The sequence below is a fragment of the Strix aluco genome, chromosome 2, assembly GCF_031877795.1.
Source record: "Strix aluco isolate bStrAlu1 chromosome 2, bStrAlu1.hap1, whole genome shotgun sequence".
Taxonomy (NCBI): Eukaryota; Metazoa; Chordata; class Aves; order Strigiformes; family Strigidae; genus Strix; species Strix aluco.
Window position 1 is genome coordinate 42,873,686 of NC_133932.1, and position 16,910 is coordinate 42,890,595.

Below are 16,910 nucleotides of genomic sequence, written 5' to 3' on the forward strand. Positions count from 1 at the left end.
ACTCTGGCAGCAACTCCCACTATGACACAAGAGAGCCAGCAACCAGCTTAATAGGTTGCTGCAGCCAGCGAAGTCCTCCGGTGAGGAGCAGTGAAGTGAAATAAAACAAATCCCATTCCAACCACTGCCACAGCAGACAACAATTGAGAGCAAAGGATCATTTTATTGCATATGGAGGGGGGAATGAGGGAAAGAAAAGAGAATGAGATGGCATTTTTTACAGCTAAGGGTTTAATGGTTTCTTTGCTTTCTCCCCTTCCCATTAAAGGGGTCAACAATATACAGAGAGAGAATTCCACAGATTTTCATTCTACTTGTAAGAAAAGACGACACAGTCAAAGCTTCTTCCTCGCATTAAGTTTTCAGAAGGAAAGTCGGTTCCCCTTTCTCTGGCTCCTCATAGCAGCATTTTTCTGGCTCCAGCAACCTAATAGGTTGATTGCTGAGCCTCTTCTGTTTCAATTACTTTTGATTGATTCTCAGGTCTGTGTCAGCCACTCGGTACAGCCACCATCCCAGGAACAAATCTGCAGCAGCTGAAGATGAAAATAGCTTCCATGACCACTTAGGAGGGGAGTTCAAACATCTTTTATAAACATGAGGTTGCTGTAGCCTTCCCTCAAAATTGCCGCTCTGACCAGGGCTTCTTGTGATGAGGTTCCTGTTCCTGATGGCTCGCTGAACTGCGCTTAGCCTCAGCTGCAGCTAGGATAGGAGGGTGAAATGAGCTTTAATATCATCAGGCTCCTCAACTTGCAGTTGCTGGAGGGCACTGCCATTACTCCTCAGGAGAGGGACTGTGGCCTGGTACAAGTCCCTCTAGGTTTAGGGAGTGGAGGGAGAAAGGGAGAGGTGGGACATCGAGCCTGTAAGATGAGTCCTCAGAGCCTCAGATGAGTCCTGGGGGCTTGCTTTCTTGTTTGGGTTTTTACTGAAGGAGGAATGGGAGAGGGAAGAGAGAGAAAGGGAGTTGGGAAAAGGAGTGGAGATGATGGCGACTGATTCCTCACAGAAGCAGCCAGCCTCTGCAGTTGCTTTGCACACATCTGACTCTTTTCTTAGCAGAAGCAGCCTCAAGCCTTCAGACTGGCAAAGGAGTAGTGAGGACAGACCTGTACTGCTGCCCTGGCTGAGAGCTAGTCTGGCTTCCTGCATAAGTCAGAGCAGACTGAGAATGAAAGCAGTCTGGAGAATTGGGGCTATTTGTGTCAACAGTAGGATTATATTTCTGTATTTTTAATTTCCTACTGTTGCTGTCCAATTCAACTCAGCATGGGATCACAGCATAATTCAGGCTGGATGGGACCCTGGGAGGCTCAGAGCAAGGTCAGCCCCAGGCCAGACCAGGCTGCTCAGGGCTGTGTCTGTCTTGAAACCTCCCAGGATGGAGCCTGCACAGCCTCCTGGGCTGCCTGCTCCTCTGCTAGACTGTTGTCATGGGGAATTTTTTTTCCTTGCATCTAATCTGAATCTCTCTTGTTTCAATTTATGCCCTTTGTCTCTTGTTTTCCTGCCACACACACTGGTGAAGTTCCAAGTTCCCTTTTCTTGATGACCTTCCTATAGGCATGGGTAAGACTCACATTTGCCTTTCTTTAGTTGTCAGGGAAATGCCTGGACCTCCACAGTCTTTCAAAGATCTTAGAGAGTGGCCTTGCAAGGACATGGACCAGCTCTCCTGGCACTCTTGACGCAACTGTTGGGTCACATGGACTTGAAGAGACCAAGATCTCTCAGGCAGTCCCTGAGTCAATGCCTATCCACTTGCTGGTAGTTTTCATCTTGAGCCTGGAGGCCTGCAAGACGTTGCTGATGAAGATTGAGATAGAGGAGGCATTGAGTGCCCTAGCCTTATCTGTGCCCTGTGTCACTAAATCACTTTTCCTATTCAGCAATGGGTGTACATTTTCTCTGTTTAACCTTTATTGCTAATGTAGTAGTAGAAGCTCTTCTTGTCATCCCTGATGTTCCCTCCAAGTGACAACTCTAAGTGAGCTTTGGATCAAATGGAGCTATGGGGGACTCTCGAAAAGGCAACCAGCTCATCACATTGAAAGAGCTGGGCTTCCAGTCCCGGCTTGAGGTGGGCTGATGCAATAGGGTGCTGCCTCAAATGATCCCTGGGGAGAACTCATACCGTTGTCTAAAGCAGCAGGTGTGCAGCGGTGAAAGCTTTCATGCAGGGGAAACTTGGCGCACCCAATGTTGAACTCAGAGCAGCTCTGCCAAGGACCTGCCTGTCTCCCTGTGGGTTGTCCTCAGCAGCTGGGCAGGAGAGGCATGTTCGTGTGCCTCCTAACTGGTGGGGTGGATGGCTTTGTCTGGGAGGCACGGATTCTCTTACACTTACTGTGTCTTCTAGAAATACCCCCTCATGTGTGCAGGGAGGAGATAGTGCAGGGTAGCAGAACGACATTTAGGGGGTGGGTTGACAGATGTCATCAGGGCCCCCTTTCTCCCACCCTGAAAAAAGGGAGCAGTTGTGCCAATAAGGTGATTCAGCCCCAACACTCCTGCCCATGCCCCATGAGCACCATGCTCCTGGGGACCCAGGGGTCCCACTGCAAGTGAAGAGCCAGAGCCAAGGCACTCCCTCCACTCCTATCCCTCCAGTGCCAGGGGTAGCGGGGAGGGAAACAGACTGTGAGGGCAGGTTAATATGAATGGACATGCTGTGAAAAATGGATACTAAATTATCTCCTGATCCAATAAACCTCTCAAGCCACGTTCTCAGAAAAGCCTCAGTGAGCAGACAGGCCTCACGAGTTGCTCAGCAGCTCAATAAAATCTGTCTTTGCCCTGTCAGATCGAAAAGAGAAACAAATGGCAGAATTCGGGGCCCTCCCCCGAAGACGCCTTGCTCCAGCGTGAATGGCTCTGCCTGCAATGCCAGCTCCCTGCCTGCAGCCTGAGGGGACCACATCGAGGGCAGCTGCCTGCCGCAGGACCCTGAGCTTGTGAGAGTTTCCTTCCTCTCTCCTTGGCTTCCAGGTGTTCTCACGGAGAGGGATTTCACCCACACGTGCATGATTGCTTTGAGGTGCAGGAGCCCTCGGAGTGTTTACAGCCAGCCCCAGCAGACGGGCTGCAGCAGGGCCAAGTGGATCAAGGGTCAGTCCCCCCCACCACGCCAGCCCAGCCATGCACCCCAGGTAGCTCAGTTGTCCGGAGGTGGCTGCCTGGGTGGAAGCACCCTTACAGGGCTGTGTTTGCCCTTGCAGAGGGCTACAGTCGATGCCCTGCCTGGAGGAAGGGCTTGATCCTGTTATGCCAACACCAGTTTCTTCTGCTGTCTCTGATGGGGGCTGTTACACCTCTGCACATAGGTGTAGGATGATTCATGAGCATGCGTGTGTGTTGTATCTGCACTCAGGTTGTACTAATCCTGTTTAGTCATTTTTCAGTGGATTTCATTTAGATACCGGTCTGGGACTCTGTGTGCCCTTGACAATACTGAGCAACACCATTGCTCATATTTAAACTCACTGACATAGTAGTGATGGTGAAATTAAAGGAGACAATGACATAAAGCTCTCACCCAGCAGCAGTTTGCTTCTTGCCAATCACTACTCTTGTATTTTCCCTCCCTTGTCAAAACCCAAGGAAAAGGGGCAGATTTTGTGGCTTACCTGGAAGACCAGCAGGTCTGAACTCTTCCAGACTGACCTGCATGCCCAGGCCGCTCCAGCTAAGCCTGCAGAGCGCAGAGGAGGATCGGGCACCACATGCTGTGCAAACCCTCTGCAAAGCCACGGCAAACCCCTCGCAGAATGTAAAGCAGGTGATTTGTGCCAGCAAAGACTTTCGGCCTCGCCGCTGCGAGCAGCTCGCTCATGCTCACCCAGCCGGTAGCAAAGCCAGAAATAGCCTGGGCTGCTGGGGCCCAGCACCCAGCTCTCGCCTTCGGTCTCCAGCTCTGACTGTACATGCCAGTTTGCTGTCGTGGCCTCTTTTGCTGGCTGGCGGAAGGAGGGGTCTGCTCCCCAAAACGGCAGCTGAAGACACAGATGTTACATGGTTTATTCCATGGCTTTTGATACTAAGCAAATAAGTCACAAATGGTTTGCCACACTTTTCTTTTTTAACTGTTATCAGAGCTGAAAATATGGCTTCTATTAACAATGCGGCAATGGGAAGAAAAGGCTTGTCCTGCAGTTCTGGTTTAAAAATAAAAATAAAAACAGCCACAAGAAACAGCTTGTGCCCCTTGTGAGTAGATGTAGGCTTTAATTTCATCTCAGGTTTCTACCATCATAACACTCAACAGCGAGTGCTGTAGTCATGAGGATCCAGATTTGGAAGGGCATTAACAGTGTCTAATTTTTGTTGGTTTTAGTGAGTGATAGGTGTCTAAAAGCTTTACTATCTGGTCTAGGATTTCTGTGACTATACCTTCAGAAACTGCTGCTTTCTCTTAGATACGTAATTTCCTTTGCTGTTTTCAAAGACAGCTACAGAAACAGGGCTTTGTGAAACTTAGCAAGTAATAGTAACTGGCCATAACGTCTAAGTAATTATTAGCTACCCACAGAATAAATGAAAGATTAAAAGGCAGTAATCTTCTTTCCTCTTTGTTGCTCACTATTAATGGCTTCCTAGTCTACATACTAAATGGTTATCAAGGCAGTGTTCTGTTGCAGAAAATCTGTAGTGTTAAAATTTGAATTTACTGAGAGCGGAGAATAGGTTCACTTGAACAGGGAAGGCAAAATGATAAGGAATTTTGGTTTACAGGGACTTTGTCCCAGTCTAAATCCAAAAAATGCATTTCATATACTGGTGGTCATTGGTGGCACTTGAAACTGAGTGCAGACAAAAGTCTTTGTAGGAGCCAGGGGCAGTGCTCGGCAGTCTGCTCTCTGTGGACCTGTAAGGGTCTGTGGAAAGCAGCAAGGAGAACTAGCTTCAGCATTGTCATAAATTCTGTCCTGCGTGGACACCCCCATGGCTACTGAATTTCTAAGGGGGGGCACTTCTACCTTAGAAAATATGCAAGGTCTACAAATTAAAAAAGGTTAAAACCCAGGGCACTAGGAATAGAGGAAAGTACTTGGCATCCAGCAGAGATGGGAAATACTGAATGTGGGATGAGGAGCCATGGCTAGGCTAGTCATTGCCATGTAATGAGGAGGGAAAAAAATCAGTCTTTCCAGCTCCATGCCTCATAAAACCCAACTGAAATCAATCCAGGATTTTGCCAGTCATGAGTTATTCAGCAATCCCAAGGTCAGGCCAATGGAGTCTCCATCACACATCATCATCTGTTCTCTTTATCCCTGTACTGCAGACAGGAAATCAAGAGACAGAGCTTGATCACTGCAATATAGGCAAACATTTGGGCCCAGACTGCAAAGTAATTAAGTGTGCATTAAGGCCCACTCCCGTTTAGCAAAGCCCTTATGTACATGCTTTAAGTGCCACTGGAGCTAGAGACACACAAAGAAACACTTAAATTCCTTCCTGGATCACTGCTAACTACAGTATAAATATTAAGGAATATATTTCAAGACTCTCTGGGCTGAACACAGCTTTTACTGCATAGACAGGGACTGGAAGAACTGGGATCTTGCAAGTTGCCATTGGAAGTTGAGGTGCATGGTAGTTGCTGGAGGCAGACAGCCAGCACGGGAAGGGGGCTTTCTGTGGCAGCAGGAGAGCAAAAGTGAGTGAAGAGAGGGTAGCCAGGGTCTGCAGAATTACAAAGGTATTTTATGTGTGTTTAGGGTTGAATGTACTGAGATTGTTGCATCTGTGTTGAGGGTGATCCTGGGAAACTGAAAAAGCAGAAGTCAAAACCATTCCCTCTTTTTCCCCATGATGTATTCTTTTCTTCTCTGATACAGTCTCCCAATATCCATGGAGGGGAAGGAGGGCAGGGATCTGATGCCGGGTTTTGAACTCTTGGGCAGGCAGTGGCAGTGCAGTGAGTAAATCAATGACAGTGTGGTTTCAGGGGTATATCACCCCTTGAATTTAAAAGCACATATGCACATTCATCCAATTAATACTCTTGGTGTGAATGGCAAATGATTGCTAGAACTGCTAGACAGGAAGGAGGGCTAGGTCCCTGCCCTGAAGAATTTACAGATGAAATGTAAAGAAGAGGACGGTGCTGCAGGGGGAGAGGGAACACAACATGAGCTGAGGCACAGTTGTTATTCCTGGCACTCTGAAGCCTCCTTCCCAGTCTGTTGCCTGCCTTTGATGTGGATCATTCCTCCTTTATTGAAAAGCTTTCTTCCTGAGGTGCTCCACAGCCTTTCCTGCTCCTGACGTTGCCTAAGTGCCTCCCCTCGCTCCTCACTTTGTCCCTGGGTATCTTTATCCTGCCTCACACTTCAGTGATTGTTTCTGTGCTGACAACTCACAGATCTTTTTCCTCAGCACTTACTCATTTAGTCCATTCTCCAGCAGCTCTGCAGCACCTTCTCCTTCATGTCCCACCACCATCACCCTCAGTGAGGATTTAATGTCTCTTCCCAGGTTGGCCCTCAGTCCTCTCCTTTCTTGCATGCCACCATGGGAGTTGCAACAACATGTCCCAGAGGCTGACTGACTCACTGTAATGTGTCTTCTCTGTCCCCTTCATCCCACAGAGCAATACGGGCAGGCTTAGGAGCAGCCACCATGCTCAAGGTCAGTGGGCTTTGTGCTCCTGCGCCACTTAGGGAAATCCACCCCCTTGGAGAGCCTACCTTTCCTCCTGCTAGTTTGTTCTGGCTAGTTTGTCTGCCCAGTGGAAAACTCACAAACCCTGCTTTTCAGCTAATTTCATGCCCTTCTGAAAGAAAGGCCTCTATTTAAATATTCCAGCAGCGTCTAAAAACCCTAATTCCTTCAACATAGTGACAAACAGTTCTGATTATTTGTAGAAAAGCTTGAAAAGCGTTGAGCATATTTTATTACCCGTGAAAGGTGCCAGACTGGCAGCCATGGAGACTTGTCCTCTATTTATCTCTAGAGCTGGACAGCACAAGCAGTACACATTTCTCCAGAATGTCTCTGCACTCACATTTTGAAAGGCACATGGTGGCCTATCACCATGAGATGATGGTACTTTCTGTTCCACCCACTGAGTATTTGTTCAGTGCCTGGGACACGAGTGAAGTACATCAGGTTGCTAGTGGCAGCAGCTGGGGAAGCCCGGGAAGGACTCACCATGAAAACAGTTGCCCTCCCAGAGGGCTGTGGGTGATTTGGTGTGTGAAGTTGCGTCTGCTCCTGTCTTTTCTGGCAAGCCAGGTCTCATTCCAAAGTCAGTTACGATCTGTGGAAGTGCTGCTTAATGGGCTATGAATTGTCATCTGGGGATGTATGGAGGGAGCAGACCCCATGATTCCTCATTAAAGCAATAAATGCAGTAGATTTGCTGGAAAAAACCCTGGAGCTTCTCTTTTGCCATCAAAAGAAGAATTAGAAGATTAGTTTTGAGCATCCTTCATTGTAAACCTTAGCCGTTACTGTTGTAATCCCCCAGAAAGGCAAGATCTCACACATATTATCTACACGTGATGCAGCAGAGGTTATGGGCAGCCTCTTCTGGTCCCTGGCAGCAATGCTCTCTCAGAGGCCAAGTGCTGCAGCAGGACCTGGAGCCTTCCTGCAGAGGCACCCTCCTGGCCACGCAGGAGTTCAGTGCTCATCCCTGCTTTGCAGCAAGTGCCAGGGAAATTATTCAGCAGAGAGGTAAATAGCTTGCAGGATCTCTAGTGCTTTTCTTCATGTTTCCCCTCCTCCTGCCCCACTTTGCAGCAACACACACCAAACACAGATGCGCAGTGACATTTTTAAATCATGCACTGATTTGTTAGGGTTATGTAAAGAGAATATTAAGCACTCATTGCTACAGTTCAGGCTGGGCCTTGTATTTTCTTTATGTGCACTGATGTTAAAAATACAAAGAAGCAAAACTTTCAAGCACTGCCAGTTTGGATAGAGTTGCTTTTTCCTCCTAAAATGAAGTGTAGCCTGATTGGAGGACTTTGTCAATAATTAAACAGCTCTGCACTTGTTGAGGCAGCCCTGAATGTAGGTACCAGGATCAGCCAGCCTTGACCACAAGAGGCTAAAACTTTCTACCCCTTCTACAGTATGAATTTTTTTTTCAAAGAAAAAAAGTCCTCTCAGTATTAACCCCGTCAATTCCAGTGGCAACCGCAGACCTTTTCAGCAGATGGGATGCCAAGTAGCCACGTGCATTGAAAGAGTTGTTTGGGTTTGATCTGCTTTGAGCAGAGTTTCATGTGAGGGTGCTTCCTAGAAGCAAACTGGGCACAGCTGGTTTCTGCTTGACCTTTTAGCATTGGGGTAGAATTCAACTGCTGCTAGTGATGCTGGAACTGGATTGCAAAACACCTTTAGTGCAAACAAAGGGGAGGGATTTGTCAGTGGTTCAGATTTGTATTTCCCTCAGAGTGCATTTTCAAAACACAGTAATGAAAGATCATACAGCATCACACATTTTGAAAGTTCATCATATCCTTGAGGACCTCACTGTGAATTCCAGTTGAAGATGGGCATGTGTGAGTGTTGGTACAGAAATGAGAGAATAAGTGGCCTCTGGAAAAGGCCCCTGCTTTAAAAAATAAAAAAGAAATGTAAGATCTTTATCTCTGGTCCAGAGCAGTCAGGACAGAGTCTCAGTAGAAGGAATTCTCTGCTGTCCTCTGCAAAGGACATGATTTATTTCCTTCAGAAAGCTGATGAACTACAAGTCATCATCATGTACTGGACAGGGACGCTGGATATTCATGCAGTTGTGAGGGGACAGTCTACAGGACTGAGGGGAAGAGGAAGGGGTAGCTTTCTGCCACAGTCTTCAGGCAAAGCTTTCTTTCTCCTGCACCACCATTCATGTTCACCTGTTGTTTTGCTCATCATTTGGCATCGTACAGTGCTCTTGTAGAAAGGACTGTGCCCCAGGCAGGGGAAGGAGGAGCGGGAGCAGGAGAGCTGAGACACTGAGATGCATGCTGTCTCCCTTGCCCATGGGTAGCAAAAGAGGTGAAGGGTTAATACAATAGTAAGAAGCTACTGTGTTAGGGCAGGTCCCTGAAAGGCAGCAGGTAAGGGACGGCCTTGTGTCAGGGCAGTACTGGAGTCACAGTGCTGGAGGGCTGGGGTGAGAGAGAGCACCTACTTTGCCCTCAGACACTGAGCCTGTGGCAGATGCCTGCAGTCAGAAGAAATCTCTGCTGACCTGGAGGGATGCCTCCCCCAGTGTAAATGGTCTGGAAAACGTGGGTACCTCGTATATGTTTCCTGTGGCTAACTTTTCTTCTTCTCAGGGTCTGTGGGTCTGCAGATGGGCTCAAAAAAGACCCCCCAACAACCACCCTCTTCTTCTGCTCCTCAACATATTATGTCTCTTTATCATGCTGGTTCCTGGTTATGACCATGCTCCTGCATGTACTAATCCCTAAGCAAGACCAGCAGGGCTGAGGAGGCTGATCCTAGCTGCTGGGACCAGATGGGTAAGCTGTAATGTCCAAGCACAGCTCTGTGTCCTCCCTAAAATGATGAGGAGTCAGGGATGCTGCTAATGGAGACAGGTGAAAACCAGACCTTGCCCCTCCCTCCTTTCCTGCTTTCTATTTCTCCTCTTTATTTATGTTAATGTGTTCTGCATTGGAGCCATAATTAAATACATATTCATACAGAAAACGTACAAAGCTTCTGCCTGTACTGTGAAGCTCTCTGGAGCTTAACTGCTTGAGACTTGTCACAGGAAAATATTTCTCCCCATGAAAAGAGGCTTCCTACAGCTGGGCTATATTATTGCCTTTTAATATTGCTGGCTCTGCCTACCCTGGGAAGGGTTTTCTGACAAACTCCTACTGGAGGTACAGCTTTTGCCAGTATAACTTACACCAGTTTCCTGAAGAAACTGGGGCTTTCATTGCCAGAGGTATCTCACTGACGGTTGTAATTTGTTCCCACACTCTTTGCTACGCTGGCAAAACTTGAAAGTGCAGTTCACTGTTTTTCTCTCGGTGCCTCTTCTCCTAAGTTAGCTTTTCTATCCCTGTGCTTACTCCAGCTGTTTCCCTGAGCACATCTGATCATCTATTGTCTTCAGAATAGCTCTAAGTAATGAGAGGGGTGGGAAGACAATGCTATTTGGAGGGTCTAATCAGACACTGGTTCCCTGTAACAGAGCTATATCAAAACCTGGAGCCTGGTTACACTTTAGAAGGGAATGCAGTGATGGAGGGAGCCAGGACAGCAGAAATGGGGTTTGGGAGTTGATTTTAAGTAGGAAGCTGGGTCAGTATGGCACAGAGGAGAGCAGGGGACAGCCTGGGTGAGGAAACTTGCAGCAGAAGGCAAAGGCTACAGGCAGCGAAGGCAGCTAGCAGAGACAGAAGCATGATCAAGACAAGACAGACCACGCTCACCATCATGTGTCAAGGCCATTTCCATGTCCAGTATCTCAGGTCAATGTTGGAATCAGTTTTGTTTGGATGTGGCAAGATGACTGGTATCATACACAAGTTGCCTCTGTCTCAGGCATTTTACATACAGACAAACACTGTACGCTGTGAGTTGGGAAATGGAGTCCTGGATGTGTCAGTGATACGCCAAAGCCCTAACCAGCATCACTGCTACAAATCCAGTATCCCAGACCCTTAGCTTAGTTTGTGTGTCAGTGCTCTGTTAAATTAAACATCCTGTTCTTCTCTCTTTTTTATTTTTCAGTGCTGATGAGACTGAGGAGAAAGGCCTGAAAGTTCAAAGTAAGATCTGATGACTCCTACAGAGTCAATCATTAGTGCCATGGATATTTTCATTGTACTGTCTGGAGAATGGAAGGGATGCTGAGATTACGGATCAAATGTCTGCTTGGTCCAGGGCTACTGGATATTACACCTCAATCCTTCATTTCCAGCAACCATCCTATCTGAGAGGGTCAAACCTCTCCTCTTTCACCTGCATGTGCCTCTCCTCACTTCCTGTGGTCTGACTCATCCTCAGACAAGCGATACAAGTCTTGGCAGATTAACATAGTTGTGTGATGAGGTGACATACCAACAACACCCCCCCCCATCAGAAACATGGCAAGCAGCAGTCCTGTGTGGGAGGAAAGGAGCAGCTTCCTCCATCCTGAAGGGACACTTCCCATGCTGTGCAGCAGAACAGGTCAGGAGCAGAAGCTTCTCATGATGGCTCCGTGCATCACCTATTCCCTGGCCCCTGCAAAATCAGTGGATGCTCACTCTGCTGGAATGTCCTTGCAGGCTGGCAGCTGGCCTGGCACAGCACTGCCTTCAGACTCCCAGCTTGGTACTGGAGGGATCAGAATATGATGTTGGAAGAAGCAGATGAATTTTGGGGTCTCATGATGCTGTTGATGTGGAGGAAGTGATGTGCTTTTGGGTAACTCTTGGTGTGATGTGCTTATTTTCAGAAACTGCACAAAGTCCTGTTCCCTGAGCAAGATAGAGATTGATCAAGCCTGAGCTCAAGTCATTTCAAGCAGGCATATAGAGGTACTGCTACTGAAAGCAGTGGTAGCACACACAAAAGATCAACCAGACTGAGTCAGAACAAAGTCAAGTATCCTATTACTCTTTGCTTTGCCAGCCACCAGCAGCAGCAGCTGCACACAAGATGTTTCAGTACCTGATGTACTGCTGTAGGCTGTCCTACAACAAGGCTGCAAGAAGTCCAAGCTATCTTGGACTTCAGACAAAGGGATAGATTATCTTTACACGCAGAAATTTGGCAAGGCATCAGAGTCAGCATAAGGTGTGTGCCCAGTAAGACTGTGGAGTTCATACCATATGCCCTAACAGCTTTATAAGGTTGCCCATAACATGGAAGCATGTTAGCAGAGTCTGCGATCAGTCCATGTCTGAGAAAAGTTTGCTTGAGTTTTTCTTACTTAGGAGCACAAGATCACTGTGAACATGTTGGAGCCATAAGCAGAGAGCCAGTGCTTGAATGTTCTGCCCCATAACTAGTAACAAAAGTTAAAATTGTCAGACAGACCTGATGAATTGGCTGTTGCAGAGTGTGTCAGCTCTATGGATTCAGAGAATCATCTATGTTGGAAAAAGACCTTGAAGATCATCTAGTCCAACCATTAACCTAACACTGACCATTCTCAACTCCACCATATCCCTCAGCACTATGTCAACCTGACTCTTAAACACCTCCAGGGATGGGGACTCCACCACCTTCCTGGGCAGCCCATTCCAATGCCTAACAACTCCTTCTGTAAAGAAATACTTCCTAATATCCAGTCTACACCTTTCCTGGTGCAACTTGAGACCATTACGTCTTGTCCTATCGCTTGTTACTTCATTAAAGAGACTCATCCCCAGCTCTCTGCAACCTCCTTTCAGGTAGTTGTAGAGGGCGATGAGGTCTCCCCTCAGCCTCCTCTTCTCCAGACTAAACAACCCCAGTTCCCTCAGCTCCTCCTCATAAGACCTGTGCTCCAGACCCTAATTGAGTGTTCCCTTTGAAAAACCCAAACAAAACCCAAAAGCCACAGTGGTAATAAGCAGTTGCTGTAGTAAGCAGAAGAAATCTCTCCTGCTGGCTGCCTGGTCCTGCTTCCCAACACTCACTCACTTGCTGGATGCAAGAGCATGTGAGGCCACACAGTGACCTGAATGAAGGAATTAGTCTGGATTAAAATTAACCAAGGAAAAGAAGTGGATGTAAGGGATCAGTTCTCCTGAAACCAAAGACAAAGATGACCTCAGGGTGAGAACTAGTGGCAGGAGGCAGGGGAGGCTGGGATGGCTTCATCTGGCAGGGGGTGGCTTAGTCTGTGATCACCAAACCATGGTGTCAGCTGCTGTCCCTGCCAGGGCCAGGCTGCAAACCTTTCTCTCCCTAGCCTCACACAAGCCTACAGACTGAACTGGCTCCTGCATCTCAATGAATGCTGAGAAGTGTCTCTACATGAACCACTTGCTGCTGGTCGCTTAACACTCAGAAGCGTGAACAACCTGCCTTCTGCTTCTACCCCAACTGTGCATGGTACCTGTGGTCTGGAAATGGTCCATCTGGGCTGTGCCTTTCCCTCTGGGTAGCTGCTGGCAATGCAGAACCTACGGTTTCCCTGTCTGACTGGAAGAGTGGGTTACTTCAGCCTTTTTAAGATTTCTCTAGCTGAAGTGGTTGCATCAAGGACCAAATGGGGGCTGCATGGCAGGTTGAAGCCACCATGGCATTCTCCTCTGAGGTTGTGCTATTGCAAAGCACAGCTTGGCTGAGAGAACTGCCCCAAATGCTCAGTGTTGCTGCAGAGAAATAACACAAGACAGGACAAAAATACTGCCTTGTATTTATAATTTTTCCACCAATGGTCCCTCATTTATTAGGCATTTCAGATATGCAGAGGACACAAGCAAGCTAGAGTGTATTGCAGTGCCTGCATGGGTGCCTTGTAAACAGAATTCACCATCCTGGTGGTGCTTCCTCTCTTAATGTGCAGTCCCGGACACAATCCCTTCATCTAGCCTGAGTCTGATGATGTGAAAACTTTTACTGTATTTCGTGTGAGATGGTTAAGGATTGGTTTCTGAGAACAAAAGCAATCCGGCTTGTGTGACTCTTGCGTCTTTTACTGGCCAGGAGAAGATAATCAATAATTTAAACTTAAAGCAAACCCAGTAAGACACAGAACTTCACTTATTCCTCCTTTGAGCTTAGATCACTCTGGTCTGAGTCTTTGTCATTTGCTTTGCTGCTCCACACCGTGCTACCTGCTGGGGTTATGTCTTTACTAGGTATTCCTTGCGATGCAGTAGTGCGTGAGGCACCACAGAATGATCAGGGTGCTGCTGTTGATGCATGCTTTAAAAACACAGTTTAATGCTTGGGATTTCTCTCTGGGTTGGGGACTCCTTTAAAGTCTCTGTGGCTGCTCCTGGGAGCCAGAATTTTCCTTAGTGGCTGGTATTTCTAGTGTGAAAACATTTGTCTTGAGGTCATGGTTGTCTCCATCTTTGGTCTCTTATCATGCTGAGCACATTGCTGGCTCTTAAATAATACTAAAAATAAGTAATGATTATTATTAATTCCTAGGTTCATTGCTTCCCTGAACAAGGTAGATAACAGTTGTTATTGGTGAGTCTGAAGTCCTGCTGAGAGAATTCAGTAGAGAATGCAGGAAAAGAAGGATAATCAATGACACAGATCAATGACTAGGGATGGGAGGGTCCCAGGTAAAAAATGATCATGTGCTTCAAGAAGCCCCAAACACTGTTAGAATTAGAGGTGACGGGGACTAACCTTTCCCTCTGCCCCCTCCACTTCAGAAGAGAGTCAGAGAAGGAATCAAACATTGTAGCTCCTGTTGTCAAAATCACCCCTGGAGAAAAAAAGCCCTCAAGATGTATGATGGGCTTAAGGACAACCAGGCAAACACAAAGCACAGAGGGGGTAAATCTTCAAATAAATAAATAAACAAGCAGATAGCCTTGTGAGAATGTCTGCCTTGAACACACACTTAAAGAAGTTTCCAAACCCCAGAAAGTCCATGTTTCTCCCACCTCACACATATCTTGCTCTGCTCTTCGTCACTCACAGACAGCGACAGAAACCCCCGCCTTTGATTTACAATTAAATTAAGAATTACTTTGGTAAAAAGCAGCGCTTTTCCCCGCCTGCTTTGTTTTGTACCTCCAGGCTGTGCAGACCCCTGTTGCTTGCTGTGTGAGAGACAGCATCATACGGCTTGTGAGGAGCTGCAGGAACTGAAACCAGTTCTATGATTTATAGCACTAATAAGGCTCAACTGCCATTTCTTGTGGTTTCCTCCCAAGTTGTCTTTGATAATTTCTACTTGTACTGTGTTTATTGTTGCTGCTGCTAGGGTTCAGTTATCAGGTAACTGTTGCACTGTTTCACAGGGCCTGCTCTTTTTTGGCTCTCTTTATTGTGTTATTAATAAATATTTGCATTTGGGGAATGCCAAAAGGGGTCAGCTAGGCACTGTCCCCCTGCTTCTCCCTGTCGTGCTTGGTGCAGTCAGAGGGTTGAAAGATGCACCCCACCATGAGGAGTTTACAATCATATGATGACAGCCCCTCTTTCCAGATCACCTCCATGGCAGGAAGGCTGCAGCAGCTCTGCTGGTAGCCATCTCACGAGCAGCCAGTCCATGGTGGGGCTGTTCAGGCTTGCTCGAAGGACCCTAGCTCATAAAGTCCTGCCAAGTCACACTGCGATGATTGTTAAGAGTACACGCCTTAATGCGTTGCTGAAGGGTATCACCTCTGCAGGTGAGCAGCCACGACGGAGATGTGGCTGGTGCTTTCTCTCTGGCACAGATTAGCACCTTGGCTGTGAGCTGCTGCAGCAAAGACAAGACGCATCCTCCTTTTCTGCGATCGGTGCGACAGAGTAAGTGACCATCAGAGGAGAGGTCCCGTGGACAATGCGCAGCTGCCTCCTTTAATATAACCTCTTGAATTGCCCCAGCATGAACTTGCAGGGTTGGCACTGGGATGCCTCACCCTGGCCTGGGCAGGTCTCAGCGGTGGGACTAGGTCCCAGCCTTTTGGTGGCAGGACATGGTTGGCATCAAGAGACTGTGATGGAAGAGAAAGAGGATCCTGCTGCTACCAGGGAGAAAAAGTGGTGATAGGGGGATTGGAAGTGAAGACATTTCCTGGGGAATGGCAGGAGTGAAGATACACTGCCTTCACTGTTGTCTGCTGGTTGCAGCAGAATTGCGCGAGAGAGAATCCATCTGTATCCTCTGATTTATGTGTTTCTCTTGTGCTCACTTTTGGACTGCTCTCTGCCTGCTTTTGTAAACTTGGCTTGAGTAAAGTCTGTGAAAACAACTCAACATTATCACCCAAGGATACTGGAGAGTCTTTGCTGACACTTACAGCTCTGCTTTGATAATTTGCCTGGTAGAACATGTGTGGAGGATTACGGGCTACACCACAAAGATGCTGATGAAGAGTGGCTGTGCCATTTTTCCTTGCTCCTGAGCAGCAGCAGCAGTCCGTGGCTGGCTGCAGCTGTACAGACCATGGCACAGCTGGGTGTGGGTTTCCCCTGCTTCATCCCAGGTTGCAAACAGCATGAGAGGGCATTAGCAGAGGCCTGTTGACCCAACAGGCCACACTGGCTGAAAATTTCAGTGCTGCGAAAGAAATATAGCTGCCTGCTCTGCTCTGCCTGGATCCATGTGTCTGTGGGAGCTGGGCAAAACAAGAGGGCTGAGTGAGTAAGGTGATGGTCACAAAGATGAGTGCAGAACTCTCTGCTATTTCCCACCTGCCAAGATCTTCAAAGCTGGTGAGGTCACTGTGTTGCCCTTGACAGTTGGTCTGTCATCTGCACCAGGGCCACAGAGCCTTTCTTTGTCAGTCTCTCCCACCATTTCAGTTGCCAACTATGCAGCAAACAGAGAGCTATTACATGTTTGCCTGTAGGGCAAAGGAGGGCCCTCAGTGTCAGGTTTATCAAGGCGATGGTGTTGCCATCAAAGCTAGGCAACCCTAATGGCAGAGCACCTGAGACTTGGCAGTACCTTGTACCCAGGAGAAGATAAAACCTCAGAGTAAAAAAAAAAATTAAAGGTGGTGTAATATGAAAGCAGCAACAGAAGTTTCGTAACGCAGCTTTCTGTACCTGAGCGAACTGCATATATCTGCTTTCTGGAAGCTGTTGTGTTTCAGAATGTGCCCAGGTTAGAAAGGCTGGTGGGAGCCTGATTTCTTTCTTTTTTCATGGTCTGACTTCTCAAGGCAGTATGATAACTTAACCTGGAACCTTCCTAGGAAGAGGCACACAGGCCTTAGCCAGTGGTGAGCCCTACTGCTTCTCCAGAGCTGCATGCAGGGGTAGTTCTGGCTGTGGTCATAACATCTCATTGATCCTTGGCTGAAAAGAGAGCTGAGTCAAATCAACAACTCTAGGACCAAGCACTTCCA